The sequence below is a fragment of the Aegilops tauschii genome, chromosome 2 (assembly GCF_002575655.3).
Source record: "Aegilops tauschii subsp. strangulata cultivar AL8/78 chromosome 2, Aet v6.0, whole genome shotgun sequence".
NCBI classification, from domain to species: Eukaryota; Viridiplantae; Streptophyta; class Magnoliopsida; order Poales; family Poaceae; genus Aegilops; species Aegilops tauschii.
Genome location: NC_053036.3, coordinates 267,088,047 through 267,110,614, shown reverse-complemented (window position 1 = coordinate 267,110,614; position 22,568 = coordinate 267,088,047).

Below are 22,568 nucleotides of genomic sequence, written 5' to 3'. Positions count from 1 at the left end.
ATTGAGCATGATGAGAAACATGGCCAATGAAATATTTTGCCATATTTGAGGAATATATGACCCAAACAATTTATGAGAATTATTTGGGAATTTTGAGAGTGATAAAAATATAGGTTGCTTCACAACCTAGGGCAAATTGGGTTATTCCTTTAATAGAAAAAAGAATATTCCCAAGGAAATGAATATTGGGGTTGGGCTAGGATGAAAATAGCAAGGTCTTGGGAAGGGTTTGAGGATGATAAGCCACTTTGGAAAGAAAGAAGAGGGCATCTTCTTAAGTTTCCAGACCACATAGCCACGGAAAAAGAAAACTCATGCAAAAATCTCAGAAAAACAAAAGAAAAAGAAAGGGCCAAAAATCAGGCTGTGACATATCGCCTGCATCTTGGGTGGACCTCAAGCCCTAGCCTCTCAGCGAATCTTCAAGAAGTTTACTCACGAGGTGAACGCGGTCCTCCCCAGGCTCGAGGCCACACGCCCGCTTAGGTGGTCCAAGTGCGCCATCACCTTCAGTTCTGCAGTCAGCTCAAGTGCGCGGCCACCGCTGGCGCCCTCCCAATGCTTTGCTCTCCCGTCATCAGCAACATGCAAGTTACCAAGACCCTCATCGACGGCGGCGCAGGGCTCAACATGCTGTCTGTCGAGATATTCGATAGCCTTCAAGTGCCCTACGATCAACTTCAGCCTACCAAGCCCTTCTCAGGAGTGACCGACGGTTCCACCACGCCGATAGGGCAGGTCCGCCTCCCTATCACCTTCGGACAGCGCAACAACTACCGCACCGAGCTCATCGACTTTGATGTCGCCCACATCCGTCTGCCATACAATACCATCCTCGGGTATCTGGCCCTGGCCAAGTTCTTCGCAGTCACGCACCACGGCTTCAACGTCCTCAAGATGTCACGAAGTGGCAGGATCATCACAGTCCCCAGCGGAGAAAGAGATGCGGTGTGCTCCCTCAAGCGCGCCTTCCAAGCAGCGTCAATCGAAGACCCTGACAGCAAAGCAGCCCAGTACCCTCCTCAGGTCGTCCCCAAGAAGAAGAAGTAGCTACTTCGCTCAGGGCCTCAGGAGGGTGGCGCCGCTAGTGGAGCCACATCAGGATCAGCGCCCGCGCCTGGGGCGCCTCCCTCCCTCGCATAGGAAGGCGCGCCCGGCGGCCTCCTCGGGCAGGGCTAGGGGGCTCTCTTCTGGAGGGTCTCAGACCTCGCCAACATCGCGAGGGAGGCACTCGGGCACCACGTGGAGGCGTTCTTCGCAGCACGTTTCCCTCAGGAGGACACCGGACGAGGAGTGCCCGGCGCTCAGGAGTGCATCGCCAAGACCACTTAGGAACTGCAGGATGCAAGAGCCATGCGCGGCGACCGCCGCTCACATGGCGCAGCTCCCCATCCAGGCGAGGATGGCGGGCTGTGCGTCAGCATCGACATCCCAGGGCTCAAGAGGGCCGCATCTCAGGAGCTTTTCTGGCCTTCGCGCATGGGAAGCTTCGAGGGCCCACCTCACAGCTATGTTCGCATGCCTTTTGGCCTGCCGAGCATGGCGTCCGTCTTCCAGCGCAACTTGCGGAGCATCCTGGCGACTCAGGAGGCCAAGCACCACGCCGTCCTGGCGGAGATGGAGACGGTCCTCAAGGAACCGCCCGGACCCCCAGAGCCTCCCGAGGCTCAGGGCCCTTGTGGCTCGCGAGGAGCAACCCCTTATCATGCGTCTTTAGCTGCTTCAACATTCCTTCAACAACAGAACCAGGTGACATTTTCCAAGTTTATTTAGCTGGGAGCGCCCCTCGGGCTGGCAGCAATGAGGATAATCCTCAAATCACGGACCTAGTCCGCATCATTGCTACTATCATCTTTCAACATAGTTTTTCTCTAGGAACATATCAAAAAATAAACGAGGAGCTACATCGCAAGCTATTGATCTACAACATAGATATGCAAAAACTATCAGGACTAAGTTCATGTTAAATTAAGTTCAGTTAATCATATTACTTAAGAACTCCCACTTAGATAGACATCCCTCTAATCATCTAAGTGATCACGTGATCCATAACAACTAAACCATGTCCAATCATCACGTGAGATGGAGTAGTTTTCAATGGTGAACATCACTATGTTGATCATATCTACTATATGATTCACGCTCGACCTTTCGGTCTCAGTGTTCCTAGGCCATATCTGCATATGCTAGGCTCGTCAAGTTTAACCCGAGTATTCTGCATGTGCAAAGCTGGCTTGCACCAGTTGTATCTGAACATAGAGCTTATCACACCCAATCATCACGTGGTGTCTCGGCATGACAAACTGTCGCAACGGTGCATACTCAGGGAGAACACTTGTACCTTGAAATTTAGTGAGAGATCATCTTATAATGCTACCGCCATACTAAGCAAAATAAGATGCATAAAGGATAAACATCACATGCAATCAATATAAGTGATATGATATGGCCATCATCATCTTGTGCCTTTGATATCCATCTCCAAAGCACCGTGATGATCACCATCATCACCGGCTTGACACCTTGATCTCCATCGAAGCATCGTTGTCGTCTCGCCAACTATTGCTACTATGACTATCGCTACCGCTTAGTGATAAAGTAAATCAATTACATGGCGATTGCATTTCATACAATAAAGCGACAACCATATGGCTCCTGCCAGTTGCCGATAACTCTTACAAAACATGATCATCTCATACAACAATTTATATATCATCATGTTTTGACCATATCACATCACAGCAAGCCCTGCAAAAACAAGTTAGACGTCCTCTACTTTGTTGTTGCAAGTTTACGTGGCTGCTACGGGCTTCTAGCAAGAACCGTTCTTACCTACACATCAAAACAACAACGATTTTTCATCAAGTGTGATGTATTAACCTTCAACAAGGACCGGGCATAGTCACACTTGATTCAACTAAATTTGGAGAAACAGACACCCACTAGCCACCTGTGTGCGAAGCACGGCGGTAGAACCAGTCTCATGAACATGGTCATGTAATGTCGGTCTGGGCCGCTTCATCCAACAATACCGCCGAATCAAAGTATGACATGCTGGTAAGCAGTATGACTATTATCGCCCATAACTCTTTGTGTTCTACTCGTGCATATAACATCTACGCATAGACCTGGCTCGGATGCCACTGTTGGGGAATGTAGTATTTCAATAATTTGCCTACGATCACGCAAGATCTATCTAGGAGAAGCATAGCAACGATCGGGGAGAGTGTGTCCACATACCCTCGTAGATCGAAAGCAGAAGCGTTTAGTAACACGGTTGATGTAATCGAACATCTTCACGATCCGACCGATCCAAGCACCGAACGTACGGCACCTCCGTGTTCTGCACACGTTCAGCTCGATGACGTCCCTCGTACTCTTGATCCAGCAAAGTGTCAATGGAGAGTCCCGTCAGCACGACGGTGTGGTGACGGTGATGCTGAAGTAATCCGCGCAGGGCTTCGCCTAAGCTCTACGTGAATTTGACCGGAGGCGTAAACTATGGAGGGGGCGCCGCACACGGCTAACAATGTTTGTTGTGTGTTCTAGGCGCCCACTGCCCACATATATATAGGTGGGAGGGGGAGGGGAGGAGCAAGGGAGTGCCCAAGTAGGTGGAATCCTACTTGGGGGCCTTGTCCAATTCGGCCTCACCCCTTCCAAAAGTGTTGGAGGGGGAAGGAAAGAGAGGGGAAGAGAAGGGAAGGGGAGGCCGAATCCTCCTCTTTCCTTTCTCTCTTCCCCTCCTTCCTTCTCCTACTATTTGGCATATATGGGGCGCACCAGCCCACTAGGGGCTGGTCTGTCCCGCCCTTGGCCCAATAAGGCCCATATATTTGCCGGGGGTGCCCAGAACCCCTTCCGGTGACCCGATACGTACCAGGTACCCCCAGAACACTTCCGGTGTCCGAATAGTATCGTCCGATATATGAATCGTTACCTCTCGGCCATTTCGAGACTCCTCGTCATGTCATACAGTTCCGTGATCTCATCCGGGACTCCGGGTCACGAAATCACATAACTCATATAATACAATCGTCATCGAACGTTAAGCGTGCAGATCCTACGGGTTCGAAAACTATGTACACATGACCGAGACACATCTCCGGTCAATAACCAATAGCGGAACCTAGATGCTCATATTGGCTCCTACATATTCTACGAAGATCTTTATCGGTCAAACCGCATAAAAACATACATTGTTCCCTTTGTCATCGGTATGTTACTTGCCCGAGATTCGATCGTCGGTATCATCATACCTAGTTCAATCTCGTTATCGGCAAGTCTCTTTACTCGTTCCGTAATGCATCATCCCGTAACTAACTCATTAGTCACATTGCTTGCAAGGCTTATAGTGATGATCATTATCGAGTGGGCCCAGAGATACCTCTCCGATACATGGAGTGACAAATCCTAATCTTGATCTATGCCAACTCAACAAACACCATCGGAGACACCTGTAGAGCATCTTCATAATCACCCAGTTACGTTGTGACGTTTGATAGCACACAAGGTGTTCCTCTGGTATTCGGGAGTTGCATAATCTCATAGTCAGAGGAACATGTATAAGTCATGATGAAAGCATTAGCAATAAAACTATACGATAATTATGCTAAGCTAACGGATCGGTCTTGTCCATCACATCATTCTCTAATGATGTGATCCCGTTCATCAAATGACAACACATGTATATGGTCAGGAAACTTAACCATCTTTGGTTAACGAGCTAGTCTAGTAGATGCATACTAGGGACACTTTGTTTTGTCTATGTACTCACACGTGTATCAAGTTTCCGGCTAATACAATTCTAGCATGAATAATAAACATTTATCACGATATAAGGAAATATAAATAACAACTTTATTATTGCTTCTAGGGCATACTTCCTTCACCATGATGAGATGGAGTTCTCCGGCAGGTGCATGAGCCAAGACCTCACGTTGGAGTTGAGAGCAACCGGGAAGTAGTTAGCGAACACCTTCTCGTCTCTTCCCCCGGCAGCCTGAACATCGATGGTGTAGATGCTCAGGAACTCTGCCGGGTTCAGCCTCCCATCGTACTTCTCGGGTATCTCCGGCTTGAACGTGCAGACGGACGGCTAATGGACTTGCCGCAGCTCGCCTGTAAAGGCAGGGCAGCCGACCTTGAAAGGTAGGCACCCGCCAACACCGAACGTAGCCTCGTCGACGTCGAGGCCGCCGCACCCGTCGGTCTAGCGGGGGTCGTCGAGAGGTCGCCCTATGATGATGCGCGCGTCTCGCCGCCGCATTCCCTCCGGGGTTCGCCGTTAGCCCGGACGTGCCCGAGGGTCGGAAGAGGCCATCGAGACGCCATCGGGATCTTGATCTTGCTGCGCCCGCGCCTGCTGCCGTGGTGGGGACTACACAGTGGGGACATCCCCCTCCGTTCGGCCAGCAGTACGGGCAGTCGTCGTCACTTGGGTAGGTCGTGGCGCGCCAGCGCACCGCAAGCCCCTAGCCTCAGCGAAACCGAGCAGACTATGGATCGTGGCATGCCATTCATCCATTTGCTCGGCCGCTGGCGGGAACCTTAGTAGCAGCGGGGCTCACGCCATAGCCTCCATGGCCGTGCTTTGCATGGAAGTTGATGACCTCGACCGCACCGTCACCTGGCTCCTTATGGTGCCCGCGACGGTGGTGGCGGCGGTGGCGCGTTCGCGCTGCAGTGGGGTGGCCACCGGGGCAGCGGGGTCGTGCGGCGATGGCGCTCGAGGGTCTGCAGCTCCATCGGGCGCAGTAGTTGGGTTGGCTCACTCGGGAGGAGACACGTGTGCCTGTAAGTGCATCTAGTGGCCCTTAGTGATTTTGGTGTATTGAAGACTTATAGGTCAAGGGACTAATGTGTTTATGAGTGTACACAGGTCTATAAGTCTATGAGGAGTCTGATATTTACAGAGAAAGTCGACCCCTAAAAATGAATATCTTTGACTGAAGATTTTGGCTTTCTGAAGACTTTGAAAGTGAAGAAATTGGTGTGACCTTGAAGACTTGGTATTCATTCGAGGAACATGAAGCGTGAAGACTTTTGTTTTCGTAGTTTCTTTTTCTCTTTCTTGAGTCATAGGAAACACCGTACTGTTAAAGGGGGTCGGGGAAATACTATGGAAAAATTTCCAAGTGATGCTCAACTCAAAATCCTACACCTACCAATCCCTTCGAGTGAAGCCATTGGAAATCTCATACAGTCCAGTCAATTTCTTCATTGACAGAAACGAAGTTCTTCTGGTCTCTGAGGAACTTGTTCTGACTAAGGAGTTAGGAATTCACCAGTGCGGATTGCCTACACAGTGAGGAACATGATAGCCCTGAGGAATTTGATACTCAAGTTTCCGACCGTTGCTATGCCTTGTGCCAGCTGTTCCAAAATATCTACCCACCTAACGGTCATATCATTGAAGGGCATTTATGTCTTATCATGTCGGTCTGCTCCCTAGGCTATAAATAGCCGCCCCCTACAACCACTAGCTGGTTGGCTGCTCCGAGAGAAACTGACAATTGTCATTTGAGAGCATCCCATCCTCCGAGGACTTTGAGCGAAAATCATCAAGTGATGAAAACCCAAACCCAAACACCTACAAACCCAAAGCGATTGAGCATCACTGAAGAGATTGATCCTGCGTGGATCCGATGCTTGTTACCTTTGAAGACTGTGCTACTTCCAGACGGTTAGGCGTCATGGTCTAGAGCATCCAAGAGGAATTGTGGATCGCCGAGTGAGCGAGTCTGTGAAGGTTTGTAAGTCACCTGAAGACTTACCACGAGTGATTGGGCGAGGTCTGTGTGACCTTAGCTCAAGGAGAATACGGTGAGGACTGTGTGTTCGGGACTGTGTGTCCTCAGGTTTAAATACCTAGCTGCTCTAACCAGACGTACAACTGAGACAACAGTTGGAACTGGTCTACCAAATCATTGTCTTCACCAAGCTTATTGGTTCTATTTCCTCAACTCTTTCATTTCCTCATTACTGTGTTGTGCGCTTGTTCATACTATGTTTGAAGACTTTGGCTAAAGACTTTCTCAATTTCCTCAGTTCAATTTCTTCAGTCTGTTTGTCTTCATCCTGTGTTATCATGTGTTTACGCTTTCTGTACTCTGTGCTTGTCTTCATTTCATTATGATGACCATGCTTGTGTTCTGTTATGTTTACCTCTGAGTACTTATTCCGCTGCAAGTAGTTCTTCGCTAAGGAATTTCCTCACCCGCAAATTCCTCAGTGAAGAATTCATAAAAATAGCCTATTCACCCCCCTCTAGTCGATATAACGCACTTTCAATTGGTATCAGAGCAAGGTACTCCCTTGTTCTATGTCATTTTGGTAACCACCTGGAGTATTAGTTATGTCGACCGCAGGTATGATCAAGGTCTCTGTTGGGTGTCCTACCTTCGATGGGACGGACTAACCCTACTGGAAGAATAAGATGCGAATGCATCTTGAGGCAATTGATAACGATCTCTGGTATGTTGTGGAAAATGGTGTTCCCTCAGTCACACCTTCTCTGAATGCTACTGATGTGAAGAGATTCAAGCAACTCGACTCCCAAGCGATGAACATCATATGTGGTCATCCGAGCAAAGGGCAGTATGGAAGAGTGAGTGCTTTGGAAACTGCCAAGCTTATCTGGGATAGGCTGTCCAAAGTCAATGAAGGAGTCTCAACACAGCGTGACTCTCGAGTTGACGTTCTTCGCAATCTCTTCAATCGCTTCAAAAGAATCGACAATGAAAATGTTCAACAAACCTTCGATCGCCTCACTGACATCTCAAATGAGCTTCAAGCACTTGGTGCCACTGACATCACCGACCATGAAGTGGTGAAGAAATTGCTGAGATCGCTTGATTCTTCATTTGATACTCTGGCACTAATGATACAAGAACGTGCTGATTACAAGTCACTTGATCTCGCTGATATCCTCGAGAGGCTAAACACTCATGAGTTCCAGCTTGCTGAGAAGAGAGATCTCTATGGTTCGAGCTATGGCAGATCACGTGCCCTGAAGGCCAAGGTTGTCTCTGAATCTGAAGGTGAAGATTCTGGTAGTAGTTTGGTGATCCTAAAGAATTGAGCCAGGAGCTAGCACTGCTCGTGAAGAAATTCCAAAAGTTCTCAAGACATGGTCGCTTTGGAAAATCCTCAAGGAGCAATGATTCCTCATCCAGTGACTACAAGAAGAGGCTATGCCACAAATGCAAGAAACCTGGTCACTACATTCAAGATTGTCCTCAGTGGGAAAAGGAATCAAAGAAGAAGAAATACAAGGATTACAGTTCTGATGACTCAAAGAAGAAGAAGAAATCTTCAAAGTCTTCATCATCAAAATCCTCGAAGTCTTCATCTCACAAGAAGAGCAGCTCCAAGAAGGCTCGGGCATTCATTGGCAAGGAAATGGACTCTGAGGCTGAATCTGAGGAACATGAGGAAGAGGAGGCATCTGAGGAGTCTGAGTCTGGTATGGCGAGTCTAGCTCTCGCTACTGCTTTCGTCAGCAAGTCTATCTTCAACTCTGAAGAAAATTGCTTCACCAACAAGGCTGATGAAGGCAATGATGACTACGCTCCCACCTATTGCTTCTTGGCAAAGGGTGCCAAGGTACTCAAATATACCTCCTCTGAATCAAGTGAGGATGAATCTGATGAAAACCTCAAGCCCAGCTACTCTAAACTTGCTAAGATTGCTGTGAAACAACAAAAGGCTTTTGAAAAGGTTCAAAACATGCTAGATAAAAGTGATGATATGTTGGGTGAAGAAATGGATTGCACTAAAACCTTGACTGAAAATCTTCAGAGACTTCAGTCTAGGTTTGACAACCTTCAAGGTCATCATAACACTCTCTTATCTGATCATGAGAAGCTTTCTTATGAATTTCTTCAAAGAAAGCAAGATCTTGAAAAGCTAAAAGTGAGTTATGAAGATCTTCAGAAGGAGCGCAATTCATTGCTTGCTCAAAAAATCAGTGCTACTCAGGAATAATTTGTTGCTCCATGTTTGAAGTGCATTGAACGTGAATCTGCTAATTCTTCACCTGAATGTTCAAATGCTTCTAATGCTAGAAATTATTTAACTGTCTCTGCTATCACTAATTCCTCATCTGTGGACATTGCTAGAATCACTGATGATGCAGGGCTGAAAGAATTGTACATGAGAGGCATGTACAAAAGCCTCAAAGGGCATCAGACTCTTTGTGATGTGCTTAAAAAGCAGATCCTCAACAGGAACCCTAGGAAAGAGGGTATTGCCTTCGAGAGGAAACTCAATGCTGATGGAACATATTGGAAGCCTGAGCAGTACCCCAAAACCTCATGGGTTGCTGCAAAGGGACCTCCAGTAGATCCATCTAATCTATCTGGCTTTACATGTGATTCTCCTCATTCTGCTGATGAGTCATTTGACTCCAACTATAAACTGTTCAAAAATCAGAATGGTGAAGTATTTGCGAGATATGTTGGCACTAACTGCAGGAACGATTCCGCAGTGAAGAAAATCTGGGTTCCCAAAAGGTGCCTTGAAAGTCTTCAGGTGAATGTCATCATGACACCACCTGTGAAGAATAGGAACCCCAGATCAAATTCTTCATATGGACCAAGTTCTACATATGGATCCAAGTCCTCATACGTACCAAATTCCTCACATGGATCAAATTCCTCAAAAGGATCAAAGTCCTCATATGAACATCATCGTGCTAACACCTTTGTTTCACAGGGAAGAGCTAAGGGCTATGAATATGTGCATTATTCTTCAAACCATTATGTTCATAAGTCCTCGAAGAATTTCTCTGCTTATTCATATGCTTATCCTAACTCCTCTTATGTGAAACGAAATGGACTGGCTTCTATGCCACCTTTCTCGTATGGAGCTCGTAGAGTGATGAACTCTTTGCCACCCCTTCAGATGTGGGTGGTGAAGAAAAAGAACTAATCTCTTATGCAGGATCAAGTCTCCAGACGTGCGTAAATGTCTGAAGAATTTGCTGGAGACCTAAAATTGCGTGAAAGGACGCAGGCTAATCATGAAGAAATGAACCCTCATTTCTCACGTCCTCATTCTGTTTTATCTGTTCTATTGGTTGATGAAATTGATCTGATGAATTGATGTCATATTCTTCACTGATGAAGTATATGAGTTTGTAAGTTGCACTAATTCATCTGCAGGATGATCAACCCAAAGCCAATGAGTGGGTCCTCGATAGTGGATGTACAAATCACATGACTGGTGACAAGAATCTATTGATGGATGTTCCCTTATCTCCATCACATCTGAAGCATATCATCTTCGCTAACAAAGGCAAAAGTCAGGTATTGGGTCTAGGTAAGGTTGCGATCTCAAAGGATTGACACATGGACAAAGTCATGCTTGTCGAGTCCTTAGGATACAACCTCATGTCTGTCTGAATGCTTTGTGATCTTGATATGGTTGTTGTCTTTGGCAAGTATCGTTGTGTTGTGATCATGGAAGCTGACCACTCCAAAGTCTTCGAAGGCTTTAGGAGAGGAGATCTGTATATTGTTGATTTCTCTACAGGACCACAACCAGCCGTATGCCTAGTTGCAAAAGCTTTAGAAGGCTGGCTATGGCATCGATGACTTGGTCATGCAAGCATGAGGAATTTGCACATGCTTGCGAAGAAGAAGCATGTCATTGGCATCGAGAATGTCAAATTCCTCAAGGATCACTTATTTGGAGCCTGTGAAGCTGGAAAGATTACCAAGGCCAAACATCCAGCGAAGACAATCATGACTACCACTCGACCATTTGAATTGCTTCATATGGATCTCTTTGGTCCTAACCATTATTCTATAGTTACAAATGATGCATCTCAATATGGCTTTGTTATTGTTGATGATTACTCTCGTTACACATGGGTACATATTGTCACTTACAAGCATGAGGTGCAGGGAGTCTTCAGACAATTTTCCTCGAGGGCTTCAACCAACTTTGGTGTGAAGATCAAGCACATCAGGAGTGACAATGGAACTGAGTTCAAGAATTCTGGTCTTGATGACTATCTTGATGAACTTGGTATTACTCATGAGTTATCTGCTCCTTATACTCCTCAACAGAATGGCGTCGTGGAGCACAAGAACATGACTCTTGTTGAGATGACTCGCACTATGCTTGATGAATACAAGATGCCTCGTCGTTTCTGGATTGATGCAATTGATACTGCGTGCCACATCATCAACAGGGTATATCTTCGCAAATTCTTCAAGAAGACTGCTTATGAACTCGTCACTGATAAGAAACCCAATGTGAGTTATTTCAAAGTTTTCGGTGCTAAATGATGGATTAGAGATCCTCATCACAATGCTAAATTTGCACCGAAAGCACATGAAGGTTTCATGCTTGGTAACGGAAAGGACTCGCACACCTACAGAGTCTTCAACAACGTTCATCACAAAGTTGTTGAAACTGTAGATGTGCGGTTCGATGAAACTAATGGCTCACAAAGAGAGCACCTACCTTCTGTGATAGATGAACCAACACCTGAGGAAACTATCAAGTTCAAGGCTACTGAGGATGTCATTCCTACCGAAGAATCTGCTGAAGAATTCATACCAGAACATGAAGAACGTCGAGTTAATGCACCTCAAGGGAATGGTGCTGAAGAAAGTGTTGATCAAATTCCTCGACGACAACCAACTCATCCTCGCGTTGCAAACGAAGTGCAAATTGAGAGAATCATTGATGACATTAAAGCACCAGGTCCTCTCACACGCTCAAAAGCTTCACATTTATCTAACTTGTCCCTGCATCCCCCGTGGCGTCTGAGGCCGCGAGCGGCGGAGCCTTCGAGGTAGATGGCTGGGCCGAAGGGCCGGACTTCTTCTTGGGCGCCATGGTCAATGGCGTCGTCGAAGAGGAAGATGGAAATGAAATGACGCACTGCACACGCTTTCAGGTTCACACAAGCGAGCCTCCTACCTGGCGCGCCAAAGATGTCGCGGGATATCCACGACCACCTATGGGACCGGGAGGCCCCTTGCTGGTTCGGCGGGGGACATCGCGTTGCACAAAGAGCAGACCAGCAAGCGACAGTATGACAGAGAGCACACAAGCAATTTACCCAGGTTCGGGCCACCGCAAGGCGTAAGACCCTACTCCTGGTTTGGTGGATTGATGGTGGAAATGAATGTGGTGGTGCATGGTACACTTGCCTGGCAAGGCCTGCCTCTAGGCTACGGTGACCACAAGCGTATGGTGGCTTGGGTTTGTCATGTTTCCAATCCTCTAACACCCTCCTATGAATGCCATGGGCCTCCTTTTATAGATTAGGGGGTCATGACAGTGGAAAAACAGTCAATACCCACTGATATGATAGCAAACAGTGCTATCATACCTAACACTGCGGGCTGGCAGGGTGCATTAAATGCACCACTCAGTGTCACATCACTAGCTGCCCGGCAAGGCCCGCCGGGATTGTCTTGCCAGCTTCGCATCTCTTCTCTTGACACGTCGTTGGACGGGTGTCACCTATGGGTTTCTTCTGTAGGAGATGGCTCCCATGTGGCAAATGCTGCCACTTAATCACCTTGCGGCTTGACACAGCACTGATTGACGACGTGGGTCATACTTGCGTAGTTGGCGGGGTGATTTAGGCCCCGCAAGCCCCGGCAGGCGCTGCCAGGGAGTCTTGGTTGCTTATTTCTGGTGGTGGTCTGGCCCCTTGCCGGGCTCGCCTGCCCAGCAAGGGAGGCCCTTTCTCTTGCCGATATCCTGCTCCTTTGGCTTGATCTCGATCCCTTTGAGCTGCATGTTGGTTCTTCAAGTCCCTTGGTCCTTCAATCCTTATCTTGAGCTGGTGCTTCGATCTTGATCTCGTGCCTGTGCACAGTTGGGCAACATATCCGGGGTCTATTGCACCGACAGAGACCTTGGACGACGATCCTCCGGGAGAAATCGCATGCCCCTCCGACGTCCTCACCGAGGCAAGACTCGGTGCTTCCTGCACCTTTTTAAGACGGTGCTTAAATAGACTTGGGAAAAGGCCATGCTTGTTGGTCTTCCATGCGTCCTCAAGGAGAAGGTTATTCTATGGGACAATCCTTTGAACAGTCCACCGCTCACTGGCCATGGCTGCATGTTGACTCCGCTAGAGTTACGGACGTTGAGAGGTAGTCGGATTTTGTCTGATGAGCAGGTCAGTCATGGAGTTTGATCGTTTAGTACTTAGTTATTATATCCCATAATTTCTTCGCTGCCCACCGTCTTATATATAGGTCTGCGTTGGTGCCTACAAAGATTGGCTTGCATACCTTCGGCCGGATACCACCATCATTTTGCACAACATCCACAGCAGTGCGGCCATTCCCATAGACCCCTTCTCCACCATTGGGATCGGCCTTCCGTACTGGCTGGGCTTGAATACGTATGATGATGCCTACATGAGATTCAAGAAGATAGCAATTACGGACCCGTCCACAAAGCGGCACGGCTATGACGATTACTGCCTCATCGCGGTGTTCGACATATGGATTGCCATCAATACAAGAGGCAGTAACGGCAGAGGCTGGCACATGTTGGTCGCGGCAGATTTGTACCCCTACACATTCAAAGACGCTGTGCACCATGTAGGCTGCATCTTCGCGGTGACAAGCCAGGGGACTTGTTTCATCTAGTTCCCATCCTATGGTACGGGATATTACAAACAAAATGCACAAACCATCATTTGCATCCCTAATGGTACTCCATTATTTTACAGGGACTAGTCATCCCCCGATCAAAATAAGATCGCCGATCCTGGATGTGCATTTGCATCCGTGATTCGGTCTAAGCTGGAACCTTGTAGCTGACTTTTCCATATTGGGATCAACTATCTTAGCAGTCGCTACCAATGGTACCACTGATGGGCAACATGGTCACACAATCTACCACGATCGGACCGTCACCATCTACCCAGGTATTCCATTTTCTCATTGTTGTGTGTTAGAGTAGTAGAGTAGTACTTGTTAATTATTTTGTTTTCTTGACTGGGACATGTTTACTGTACTAGTAGTACAATTTAGTATTATATTTTTAACCCTCTCACCTTATCTTTCATTGTTGTACTACTTACTAGTACTAGTAGGAGTACTTTTCACCTTGGAGGATGCATATAGCTAGCTAGGCCCTTGAAAACTTGAACCCACTAGCTCCCACCATTTTTGTTTTTACATATCTTACTATCTCATCCATGTAGCCAAGAGTGGCTATATATAATAAGCCGGTTATTTTACTTCCTCTATACCGGAGTAGTACTATTTGCTGCATAGTATTACTGACCGCCATATTTGAGCACAACATTATTATGCATGGAGCTTGACTATGTACGTCACCATGTGTCCAGATCTGAGATGCCGCGCGTAAAAGATGAACGGCGCCGAGTTTGACCCTTGTGGTGCTATGTGGGTGCCGAGGAACACTCTTGGAGAGTACTCGCTTTTCATTGGGGACAGCTACCCCATTGTGAAGCAGATGCCACCTTCCGTGCACGACACCGAAGGCCTGCAGTTCATGAAGCATGGTTGTGTCTTCAGTGCGCACCGCCGGATGAACGACATGCTGGGACACGCTATCCCTGATTTATGCCGCTTCAGCTTGGATGAGTCTCTCCATCGTGTGGAACTGGACTAGAAAGCTGTGACAATGATTCCCGTTGCCCACCGCTATGGATCGTGCCATCCCTGAAGAACACCTGGGACTGGAACCTGGAGGAGGACATGGAGCCCATCAATAACGTGTAAGTGGAGAAGAACTTGTGTTGCATACTGGAATTTGTCCTTTAGAATTTATTACTAGTAAATATGTTACGTGTACGTGCAACTTGTGCGGTTGTTGCACGGGCTCCAACACGCTCTTTGAGAAAAAAGGTGGCACAGCTTTTTATATAGGTGACGTGGCGGCATCATACAGTAGCATCGTTCCCTATAGTTGTAGTACTCCTACTAGGATGACAACTCCTATAAAACCTTGCGCTTGGCTCTTTGCCTCTTCGGGTGGTTCAACAGTTCATGCTCGTGTGAACCTTGCACTTGGCTCTTCGCCTCTTCGGAAGGTCCAACAATGATGATACTACAGTACAATATGCTTCTGGCAATCTGACACCGAATGAATTGCAGCACTTCCACCGCGAGGGCGAGGGCGAGGGAGAGGGAGAGGGAGAGGGCGCTGTAGTCAAAACCCTCTCCTCGTCCTACAAGCCACCGTGCGCGTGGGCGAGGGAGAGGGCGTAGGCGTACGTAGTAAGCAAGCTTCTCCTCGTCCTGTGAGACACCGCGCGTGGGCGAGGGAGAGGGCGTAGTAAGCAAGCTTCTCCTCGTTCAGCGAGTTGACGAGACACATCAAAGCAGTACTAGTCTATACTGCGTCCTTTCCGGTTAATATGGCTTAATTTGAAACGAGAAAAATACACTAGCAGTCAACATATGTAACAATACGCTCATTACGGTCACTATATAGTTTTGCGGTGATTATACAATCACTAGCTCACTGTAGAGCACCGTATTGCACCCTACTGACCGGCCACATAGTCGATGTGGCACTTTGTTGACTGGTTAAATTGACACCTGGTTTCTGGGTCCCACCTACAGTTGGCAGAGCAAATAAATCAGTTAAACAAAACTTTACGCAGGCACGACGGGAGTCCAACCCTTGCGTGCAAACCACCCTGGCTGTGGATGTGAGTGCATGCACGTGTACTCCCTCGGTCTTTCAACAAAGAGTGTACATCTACACTTCCAATGCACTTAGCCTTTAATCTAATCTATATTGATTGACCAATGCACCAGCTTATGTTCTAGCTATAGGCTACATGTCTATCCTTAATTACAGCTTGCAACAACCTTCATTTAATCTTCTTCTCTCAATGGTCGCATGCACACAAAAGTTTTTTACTTTTGGGCATTAATTATGCCATGAAGTTCCGGTTCCTCTCGGTGAATGTGTAAATCTCTATATGTACAGTCTTTCACAGACATAGGGAGTAGGTTGAGCACTTAAGCGTGAGCGTGTGTGTTGCGTCGTGTGCCGTGTGCCGCATGAATGCGTGAGTGTTGCATGCGTGCATGTGTACGTGTGAGTGTTGCATGTTGCATGCATGCATGCATGAGGCTTTTACTCCCTCCCATTGACATGTTCATATTTCAAGCTTCATTAAAACATTGCATGCAAGAATTAAGAGAAAGCTCACCAATGCACTAAGAGAAAGCTCACCAATGCGTGTAAAAGTTCTGGTCATTTGTTCCTCACGCATGCATTCCAATTAATATGTTCGTAAACACAATTTTCGTGAGGAAAACGAGCCCATTATTGAGTACTATCAGAAAAAAATCTTCGGGCACTCATCATCTACTACTACCCTGGTTGATGATTTTTTTATTGACCTGTATATAAACCTCCGTCTTGGTTTAATGGTCCCCTTCGTACTTAGTGTAAAATTCTGACCATAAATTTAACTAACAAAGTGTCAATGCATGTCATAAAAAACTATACCATTAAAAACTAAGTTCAAATACGAATCTAGTGATATCATTTTTGGTGAAATGCATTAGCATTTTATTAGTTAAATAGATGGTCAAAGTTTAACATAAAATACTACTAGTACTCCTACATTATTGGCGCCGGGTGCCTTGGCCAATGTTTCATCTTGTTGGACAAGATGAGAGTAGAGGCATAGGGATACTGTAGATAGGAAATTTTGGCGATCCACTATTCCCAATCTCGGTCAGAGAGAACTATTCAACTAGTCTTCACAGTGAAGTGACAATACACATTGCAGTAGATGGGACACTTAATTAATAAGCTGAACCAGCTTGTTGGTGTTACTAAGTCAGCCTTACCTAGTACCGCCATCATGTTTTCCAGTGGAGTACGCTTCCGCAAATACGCCTACGCACCTCTCTCTTCCATTAACTGACATATGGGCCCTCTGGAGGTAGACCCACATGTCATCGACTTAACTATTTACACTCCGAAGGACGGTATATCCTTGTAGTAGTACTAGTAGAATTGAGATTAAATGCACTTTCTTCCCCGTCTTTCCCTCTTCTTCCTCCTCTCTTCTTATTCCTCCTCTCTTTCCCATCATCGGCCGCACACCATTTCCCGCCACTCACTGCTCGCCCACCCGCGCCATCTTCCTTGGTAGCTCACGCGTACTATATCCCCCCACTCACCGCTCGGCCACACACGCCATCTTCTTCGCTCGCGTGCCTGAATCCACTTCCCCGCTCGCTCGCAGGCACCGAAAACCCCAATCACTCAGCGCCCTAAAAAACCCTATGTCCCAACCGACTGACACGCAGAGCCGCGATTGGAATTCCCTCCCTGATGTTCTCTTGGAGCAGATCTATAATCATATGGACCTGATCAGCACCGTCCGTCTGGCCACATGCTCGGTGTCTTTGTACCGTCTACTCGTCTGCAACCGACCGACCCTTTTCAAGATACCCTGCTTGCTGATGCCTGATCCTCACAGGTAGCCCAGACACTGACTTGGCAATCCTACGGAGGTTGCCGTGGTGCCCCTCAACATGCTACCACTACCTGTCCACCTGTCCTTCATGCGCGGCCACTACTGGCCGGGCATGAAGGCCAACTGGATCATCCTCATCCACCAATCCGGTAGTCTGTGGTGTCTCATCGATATCTACACGCAGCGAGAGATCACCCTTCCATTGTTGGATACCACCGCCATCGAGCCTCGCGGCCCGCCGAACACTCCTGCCTACTACGCACGAGACGCGTCATGCTTTTGGTGCGACCTTCGTTTGCTGAAGGTTGTAATCTGCGAAGTGCCCACACCTTCAAAAGACTACAAGGATTACAAGCTCTTGCCTTGTTCAACATGGGATTAGTCTATCTGGAATCCGGTCGCCATACATGGTTATGGCTCATCGTCAATCCTATTGAGCCTCCATTTCTGTCTGATTCTATAGTGCACGATGGCATCGTTTACGCGGTCGACACACAGATTGGCTACCTATACTAGTGGAATCTTTCGTCGTGTAATTGTTCTATCTCATCTCATCTTTACCTTATGAATACGACTGCCTGTTGATTGTTAAAATTTTAGAATAGATAGTATGTCTATAACCACATCATTGCTATATGTTCCTCTTAGAGTTGATATGAGAACAATTGGCATCTAATAATTGTTAGAATAGATATTATGAGTATAACCTCATGATTTGTATATGTTACTCTCATTTCCAAGATTTTTATAACCACGCATGTTATTGTTTAGAGTTGATATGAGAACAGTAGTAAGTGCTATGGTAGAATATGAGTAGGCCCTGTCATAGCTGTTTTCCTCTCATTGTTACATGATGTTTGAACCATGACATATTGCTAGAATATGAAATCCATTGGCTTATTTTTTAACTTATGGTATGATTATGACCACGACATTGCAATTCTCTGTCTATGATATGTGTCACTATTATAATAATCTTAATTCCACACATACTCTGAACAAGATTGTATATTTTTGTCCTTTTGGTCTCCAATTTAATTTGTTGCAGCAGACGCAAATGCGCTGGCCTTCATGATTCCAGGACCTGGAATCATACCAATCAATGGGTGGTGGTTTATCGCTCATTCAACTGACGACGGTCATTTGATGCTCATTCGCACGTACCAAATCGACCAAACCATTTCATCAAACCACATGCAGTACAATGCTTGGGGCGTTCGTGACATGGCTATTGGTGCTTCGTGTTCGGGAAAGACCCCAGCTCCGTTGGGCCAGGCGTATTCAACTGGAGACGGGTTTACAGCTTCGGCAACCACTCCATGTTCCTCGGGCTCAATTATCCGATCATCCAACCAATCATCGATCATATCACCGGCGATGATTACCATGCTATGCAACTTCCATTCGCTAGGGGGAGCTGTGTTACACATCGTACCATGGGTTTCATGAATCACCATATCCAGAGATTCGTCGACACAACTTGTTGCCAAATAATCTTCAGTGTGTGAAAGGCATCAAGCTTCCATGCGATGAATGGCTTTTGCAAACCCGGCATGAGGCGATGTGGTTCATGCCAACAACAAATATGCACAACTTGATTCGTACTGATATCTAGACTGCGCCATGTATCCTGTTGCTATAGCATGACCCTCTTTTGTTGGATATTATGTACTGTTGTTAGTTTGAAGGATAGATACCTTTCTGGGATCAAGTGCATCCTAACTCACCTGTGTAGGATGTACTAATAATGATGATGGAGATGCTATGCAGAAGCCATATATATATGCTACTACTACTACTACCTCCCTCCTGGTTTATTGGTCCCCTTCGTAATTTGGTGTCAAATTTTGACCATAAATTTAATAACTAAATGTTAATGCATGTCACAAAAAATTATATCGTATGATTCGTATTTGAACATAGTTTCCAATGGTAATTTTCGGTGACATGCATTAACATTTTGTTAGTAAACCTATGGTTAAAATGTGACACTAAATATGACTACTAAGTACTATAGTAGTAGTACTAGTATACATTGGTCAAATTATTCATCATGTCCTCACATTGAATTAACGTGACAACATGCTGTGCGTGAGGTGACACAAGAGTCCCGACGGCGTGTTCGGGTATTGTGGACTTCAGATTTGCAGTACCACTTATCTGTCAAAATATTTCATCATTCAATTAAAACAGTCGATTGATCATACATTGAGTACCATATAACTGGAATTAATCGATGCAAGTCCAAGAAGGATTGCCGGTGCTGCCGGCTGGCGTCAAGTTCGATCCCACGGATCAGGAGCTGATCGAGCACCCTGAGGCCAAAGTGAGTGCTGACAGCGCGAGATCTCACCCACAAATTGATTTTTTCATACCAACCATCGACGACGAGCACGACATATGCTACACCCATCCCGAGAAACTTCCAGGTGAGACACCGATCGGCCATCTACTTGCACAAACATATTCCTTTGTTTATAGCTCTATTTTTCTTTTTAGACGCAGACCTGATGAAGCAATTACAAATTGACAGTTAAGAAAAAGTGAAACAAGTGACTGCAACATGCCAAATATGTTATAAAAAGCCAACTACGTACACTAAAACCTATATTCGACAATACTGCAGGTATCACACTGACTGGCCTAAGCAAGCATTTCTTCCAGCGCAACTCCAGGGCGTTCAAAAGGGGCATGTGGACGCGTCGCAAGATACAGTCAGAGTGCGGCATGCATGCGATGTGGCACAAGACCGGCAATACCATGCCGGTGATGGTCAATGGCCGGCAGACGGGCAGCAAAAAGGTTCTGGTGCTGCACACCGACAAGAACTTCGACCAGCAGAGGACCAACTAGGTGATGCACCAGTACCACCTCGGGGACTTGGAGCAAGAGAAGGAGCGGGAGCTGGTCCTCTGCAGGATTTTCTACCACACGAACACTAGGGTCAGGACTAAAAAGATTATAAGTTAGTTTGGTATTGGTACTTGTACTACCTGGTTGTCTGCAAGTTGGTATTGTTGTTAACGATCTTTCGGTATGAACTTGGCATTTGCTTCCAACCATCATGTCGAGGGTCGACGTGGATATAAAGCTGAATCATTTGTTTCGAAATGAATTTTCAGGCACCTGATTTTTATTTGATGGGTAGCATAAGCACCTGTCGTTCGAATTCCCAGTTCTCCATATTTTTTACATCTTCGAAGTACGCAGGGGATCCATCCGGTTTCACAGGCCGATAGTTGGAAGCAACACATCGGATTTGGGTTGTGGCATGCCAAGCCCAGCAACAAATTTTTAAAAGAGAGGAGCGATGGATTTGGGCCTTCCAGAACTATCAAGTGTCGTGCCCTTGATCGTGAAGCACCTCCCATAGACTAAAAAATGCCTAGTCCGTTGTTATTAGTTGAAATATGTAAAATATTCCATAATGAAAATAAATATGTAAAATGCAATGAATTTAGTCCGCTTTCACTGAAAACCATCCGATTTGCATGAAATTCGTCCGTGCAACCACAAGACGACTGTCCATACAAAGCATAACCGTACGGAACCAGCTGGTCCATGGTCGTACGCAAGCAAGTGCATGAACTTATTATCACGATGGAAAAATAATGCTGACGTCTGAGACGGTGAAACCGATGAAGTCTTCAACGTACTCAATAAACGAGAGAATTCTGCAAGTACAGACCGATAAGTGGGATCCAGCAGGTATATTGTTTTTTCAGGTCGAGCAAGTTTCAACTGGGCTGTAGACTGCCCAGGCTTGGTTTTTTTAATAGGCCCAGCTCATGAAGACAACGGGGCACAAAGATCCAATAGGCATCTCCTGGCCTCTGGCCCGCCAGCCTTAGTTATTTTTTGTCTTAGAAAATCCGCATGCAGTTTTTTACTGAATCAAACACACAGCCCAGTTCTATTTTTCTCTTGAAACGCCATGTCCTATTTCTGTTTTCTAATCTCTACCTATAGTTTTACTAGTTCATATACATGTATTATTATATCGAAAATACATAAAGTTCCCTTTTCACATTTACATCCTTATTTTTTTGTTGTTGTTTTCCCTCCCAGCGCTGATTTTTTTACCACTGCTTTTCCCTTAAACCAACTCAATTGTCCCACGTCTTATTAGCTTACATAAACAAGACGATATTTTTTTGGCAAATCAATAAGTTCTGAATAAATAAATGTTTATCATTTCTGGATTAAAACAGTTCAGACTCCACCGAAATATGCAAAATAAGGTTGAACTTTTTGACTGTGGTCCTGGGTAGAAAATGGGGTGTAATAAATTCCTTAAGGATTAGCAAATGGGCTACAAATTACTAAAAAATAGCAAATGGGCTCTATGTTGTCTGCCACAGATTTGGAGGCTGACTTGTGGGCCTACTAAGTTCATGCGTACACAAGGTTTCTAAAAAAACTTAGTCAACAATCGACTCTACCAGCGTCAGACCGTTAGATGTCAATCTAACGGCAATCATGCTTCTTCAATCTATGATCTTCCTGCTCCAGCCGCCCAAACCAGTGCCAACGGAACCGCCTGCTCCTGCCTCTCGTGGTTGGCTATGCTGCCAGGAAGGCCTCACGACCCCACCATACTCGCATCCCTGGCCTGGCTATCCCTCTGCTCAACCACACCTCATGTTATTCTCCGGCGACGGCAGCCTCATACTGTGGTCGAACAAGTAAACCCTCATACCCACTCCGCATGGGAAACAACTACCGAGTCTTCCTCGGCTCCGGGTCGTTGCCTTACTTGGCCTCGTCGTCGTCCACTGCCTTGGTGCTCTCGGCACGGTGTGGTCAATGAACGACATCCATTGGAAGAGGACTGTACGTGGAGAGGCTGACAGCTGGGTCCACGGCCGCACGCAAGGAAGTGCCTCTTTTTTTGCGTGTAGGAAGTGCCTCCTTATTACGCGCAAAATAATGATTCCTCCTCCTAACAGCTATGACCCACCGGAAGGGCCTTTTTATTTCACAAAAAACTTTCCCCCCACTGACAGCTCGGATCCACCAGCTATTATGCACAAAAATAATGAATAGCCCCGTTGCTAGGTCGGTCCCACCATATTTGGAGGTTGACTTGTGGGCCTACTAAGTT